The sequence below is a fragment of the Hirundo rustica genome, chromosome 1 (assembly GCF_015227805.2).
Source record: "Hirundo rustica isolate bHirRus1 chromosome 1, bHirRus1.pri.v3, whole genome shotgun sequence".
Taxonomy (NCBI): domain Eukaryota; kingdom Metazoa; phylum Chordata; class Aves; order Passeriformes; family Hirundinidae; genus Hirundo; species Hirundo rustica.
In genome coordinates this window covers 54347300-54353299 of record NC_053450.1, presented here as the reverse complement: position 1 = coordinate 54353299, position 6000 = coordinate 54347300, and positions in this window count along the sequence as shown.

Here is a 6000-nt window from a genome sequence, read left to right as displayed (position 1 = left end):
GTCAACTGCTGCTACAGAACAGAAATAAACGGTACAATATTTTTCCTGTGACCATTAAGAGAATTGATGTCAATACCGTTCAGGCAATCTACAGCACCAATACTGGAAACAAAGTGTATTTTTGCAAATTTGGGCTGGGACACATTGGCAGAAGTCCACAGCTCTAATCTCGCCTAGCAGATATTCCTATAGCTGTCTAAAGTCTAACCACGTTCCACTGCAGCCACGTTCCTTTTCAAAGCTGCCATTTGTAGGAAATTATCTCATCCTCTTGAGAGTTATTTAACAGGTATTAGCTGCTCACTGAAGCAGAATTATACAAAAGAAATTATAGGTTTCAAATTTGCACCCTATTTCGAGTCTTTAAAGAAAGATTGATCTTTATTGCATAATCCACCTCTCCAGAAAAGTCTCCTACCTCTCTGCTTTGTAACAACAAAGCAGTGAAATATCAAGTGATGCCATATTTCAACTAATGTAAAAGGAGATGGCAAAATGATAAGCCTGAATGAATACAAATATTTTAAATCCAGTCCTTTAGAGCCAAAGATTCTCAGCGTTATTTAAAAATTAAATCTTAACTGGCTTGTCATTATTTATTTTTCTGGGAAAAAGATAACAAGACAATACTCCTTCAGTGGGAACATCCTTTTAAAAGCATTTGCAGTGAAACAGAACTTGCACCATTTGTGCTCCTACAGAAGAGATGACTTACATACACACAGAGAACTTCCTGCATCTTCAGAAGGTTCATATATAACTTTCAACGTGTAAGATGGTCACTGGATGGAAATGTTTTGCTCCTGATAACTACAGAAGAAAATAATTCAACATGGAAATGCAAGTCTCTGTGTCTGACTTTTTATTCAATTCAATTGGTTACTGAGAATCCAATAAGCAATTTATGGAAAATTCAGAGTTCAAGTCTGTACAAAGAAGAGATTCACAGTGTCTTTCTCTTCTGGCAGCTATTGTTCAGAAGTTTCTGTGACTGTTATGAGATAAATAGAGCTTCTAATTATAAAAATGTTTATCAAAAAATATGGAAGGATACTTTTTACAAGAGTATATAGTGACAGGACAAGAGGGAATGGTTTCAAACTGAAAGATGGAGGGTATAGATTGGATACTAGAAAGAAATTCTTTACTGTGAGGGTGATGACGCACTGGAACAGGTTCCCCAGAGAAGCTGTGGCTGCCCCATCCCTGGAGGTGTTCAAGGCCAGGTTATATAGGGCTTTGAGCAACCTGGTCTGGTGGGAGGTGTCCCTGCCCATGGCAGGGCAGTTGGAATTAGGTGGTCTTGAAGATCTCCTCCGATCTGTACCATTCCATAATTCTATGATCCTGCTCCAATGAGGAATGCACCATGATCCAGCTGCACACAAATGCTGCAATCCAGGAGAAAAACTCTTCAGAGTAAATCAGGAAATAGCAGCGGGTACTTCTTGGGAATTTTTCTGTTTTTGTCAAATCTATTCTGCCTACACTGTTCTTGAAACAACTGCAACTGACTCTAAGGGGTTTAGAAGCAAAGCTGGGCTACAAAAATAAGATCAGCTTAAGTATATTACCTGAGGGGAAAAAGCTTCTAACATAGTGCAAGTCCAGTTTCTGGGCCAGTTAGACACTTGGCACTGAGACACATGGATAAAGAGGAGCAATAGGATAAAGTGTTCTTGAGCTGTTGCTTGGTTGAAAGTGGGCAAAATTACTTCTCACAGTGTCTCACACTAAGAAAGAGGGGCAGCACTTTCCATTTCCCTTCTCACCTGTGTGAGGGAAATGCATGACTATGAGATGACTGGACCAGTGGATTAAAATTCACTCCTTTTTTTTTGCCTTTGTCTTCTTGCGGTTATGCATGTTCTTTTATTCCCCCTATAGCCAGGCTGCAACTTTCAGTCTAAGTCACAAAGAAGGAGAAAAATCCTGCCTCATATACAATTGGCCTACAAGTTGTTGAACTGAAATAAGTAGAATGATGTGCAATGTGAAGCATCCCTCAGCATGATTCAAACAGACTGTCTCTTCACCTCTGCATTCATTTAAAAAGCCCATTGTACTCCAGGAAATCTGTTTTTGGACTACGAATGGGTATTAAGGGATATTTTATGTCTAATGGCATTCTACTGCTGAGACAGTCTTTGGAAAATTCCTATCTGGTGTTTACTGCATCTTCACTCACTTTTAGTCTGAGAAAAAAAAGGCTGAGGCATAACGGATTTCTTCATCAGTTAATTTTTTTTAAGTCCATTAAGATCAAAAAAACCTTTAATCAGAATAATTCAAGACTATAGTATGATCATTCAAGGGAAGAATATCGCCAGAGTCACAGTAATGACTGCCTTTTATTTGTCACTTAATTATAGGTTACCACAGATTATATAAATGTGTATGAAAAATGAAGATCAGCTTAATACCATTCATATAACTGGCAATTAATCATGTTCTTTAAAGTTCTCCCTGTCTTTCATCTTGTGTAGAAGAAAACAAAAATGTACCACCAGAGAACATCTGAAACTTGTGTCTTTCTTCTAAATATACTGCCTGCTGCATAAGGACCCATGATGCTTGTTTACACAATTTCCAATCCATTTCTTCATCACAGTCTTTGTCTCTCACCACCCCTCCCTGCTCCTCTCTATGCCAAAGCCACAAAAAGTCAAGTACTTGGTAACTCCTAATGGCCTGTAACTCCTGCTCTGCAGACAGAGAATCTGGCAAAACAGCCTGGATTGGGAGACCCCCAAATGCATTTTATATGGACCTCAAAGAAATGTTAAGTGGATCTACTGAAGAAGAAGATTTAATAAACAGAAATTTGCATTGTGCAAGCACTAGCAATAAAGGCACCTGTTTAAAAATAATTTTTAAGCCACTAGATTACAGGGCCACTAAAATGATAACCAGACATCACAGATGTTACATGGAAATTTCTGCTCAAACCAAGCTAAATTTTAAACATACACTTGCAAACTTCAGAACTTCTCTAGAACCCATAGTCAAATGCTTATTTATAAATTTATCATAAAGAAATTATTTCACTTTATTCGGGAATTATTCTTTCATTTCTTTTTTACAATTTTTTTTTTCAACTGGTTTTCATCCTGATGGTTGAAATGTTGTTTGAAATGACAGCTCATCCCTTCACTTGAGGGAATTTTAACAGGAACATTGGTGGATATGAATTCAGGCAATTTTTATTATTCCATTGCATTTTACCTCCTCCAGCTTTTTAAATTCCTTGCTACCTTTATTCAATATTTTGGAAACAAAATACACAGACAGCTATGGATGATTAAAGGTGCAGCAACAATAATCAATGCAAAATAAGACTAAATAAGGCTAATCATGGTTGATTCAAATAAGGGTAAACAATTACATGAAATTAAAATATTAATAAAATGGGTCATGTCATTACTACATCTGGATAAATTCATTTTAGCATGTATCATTCCATGAACTTAATTTTTCTTTCTGGGTTGGGTGTGGGTTTTTTGGTTTTTTGTTTGTTTGTTGGTTTTGGGTTTGGTTTTTTTTTTTTGGGGGGGGGGGGGTTAATCAAATAATTAATTCCATCATTGTTTCTTAGTTCAAGAAGAATTTTGTACAAAGCTGCTTCACAGTTCATTTGTACTGTGATCTCTGACTCAATCGTAGTTTTAAATTTCATCCATTTCTTATGCCCTAGTCTTAACCTGAACTCATGAAAGCTTCCATCATGAACCTTTACATTTATAAATGTAGGAAGATTTCCTTTGGACCATATTTATTTACCCCTTAAGAAGAAGAGAGTTATCACTGTTCACCTTCTTTCTTGGGAAAAGATCTGAATATCTGCTAAATTTTCACTAAACTTATTTCAAAATTTTAAGACCAGAATGGATTAAAACCATCCATCAGCCTGACTTTCATAGTAAAGACCATAAAAATCTCATCATGTGATTTCTGCACCAAGGTGATTGGAGTATTAAGTCCTCATTATTAACAGTGTATTTTCAGCAAGTTCTTCCCACTACAATTTTCACAGCCTCTTGATTTATTATTTTAATGCAACAATGGCACCAGACATGAAAAGTTACATTCCCAAATGTCCGGAAAAAAATTGCTTCATTGATAGTGCCTACATAGTGCTTTTACTTGGGTTTTCTTGAATTATTCTAGCACCAATATGAAGCATGCACAGTGTATGGAGAATTCACAGAGATTAATGACCCTTTGCAAGAACTAATTGTGTGATGAGTCATGTCATGTCTTTAGGCACTTCAGTTTGTCAAGTACAGAACAGAAGAGAATGATCCAGTTAAGCAATTTACTCGGGGTTCATCTGCTTCTTGTATTGGGCCACAATGCAGAGATCTTTAAAGAAGCTCTAGGCAAGCTGGTGCCGAAGCAGTGGGAAGCATAACACTGTCAGCACATGGCTGTTACACCCAAAAATAACACCAAATTTTAGGTGGCTAAATGACCTGGGACCCTCAAGCCAGTCCATGTGCCATATGTTCCTTTATTCTGCTGGGATATTGGGTGTAGGAGCAGGATCTCTCGCATGGTTCCTCTGCACACCAGTCATCAAGTATGCAGTCCTGCAGACTTCAGAAATACAGTCTGCAGTTGTGAAGAGCAGCCTGCTCTTATGAATTTGCTTGAGCTGGCAACTAAATCAAGAGCACCGACATAAAGCTAATGAAAAGCTAGTGGGTGCCAGTCAACTACAGATCTTTTCAAAGGAAAACTTGCAAACTGAAAAAATGCCCTCAAACTGTCCAGCTGCAGATAGACTAAGGGGATTTCAGATCAAGTGCGTATGTATAAGGTGAGTAATCAAAGACAGCAGCCTTAGAAAAACTGGTACTTCAAAAAATTTTGCTTGTTTTCATCCACCACTGATTGTCTCTTTCCCATAGGATGAATCCATTTCAAGTCTAGTCTGTTTCTGCAGTGGAGAGTAATGTGTTGCTGCAGGAGGCACAGCTTATTACGAGCTGCTATCAAAGCCCATGGTTTCTGAAGGAAAATGTTCTCAATTAACCCATAATACTACTAGTCTGGATCAGTGGAGTGGTGAAAGAGTAAAATGATTAAAAAAAAAAAAATACCCTGAGATTAGCTGAATTGTTTAGAGCATGGTGCTAATAACACCAAGGTTATGGGTTCAATCCCCATTTACTTAAGAGCTGGATCAATGATCCTTGCGGGTTCCTTCCAACTCAGAATATTCTATAAATCTGTGAATTACAGCTGCTTCATCTGCAGCACAAGCAGAAGAACACTGGTAGAGGGTCACAGAAAGCCAAGCAGCAATAGCCCTAATGCCCTCAACAAATTGGGAGTCAAATATGCCTTAGTAAAGAAGTAGAAAAGGTTTTTTAGTGAATCCTACCCTATACAAGAAGAGCAATTTTTGTAGAATAAAAGTCACTTTCATTCATTTTGTAAATAACTCAAGTTGTAGCAAAATATTAGCTTAAAACTGTGGATGTCATGAACAAATCTGTCTAATTTCCATCTATTTTTCCATTTCAAAGGTAAGAAACAGTATTTCATATTCTAAATTGCCTTTTTTACAGAGAATTTTCAAATTCTCCCAGGAAATAACAGTGAGAATTTGATACAAGTTTCTGTTTTTGCCTTGTCTGTGGTTTTGCCAAGGCATTTGCACTACAAATAATGTTTCAAGACTAGCATCATCCTTTTAAAGTCCTTAAAATACAGCCTGAGCATGCCTCCTTCTGGAACTATTCAGCCCCACACTACAGGCCCAAACTAAAATAAGATGGATGTAAACATTCAATTTACAGTATCTGGTAAGAATAATTAAGTTTAAGAATCAGAAGTTTGTCAAGTTGAGCTATGTTGGTCACTTCAGGCTAGAGGTATTTTGTAAGGCAGAGACAAGATAGCACACAGATAGCAAAGTTGCCCTGTCTGAAATGTATTTTAAATAAAAGCAGATATTATGTTGAAAGTACATTTAAATTAAAACACCCATGGGAA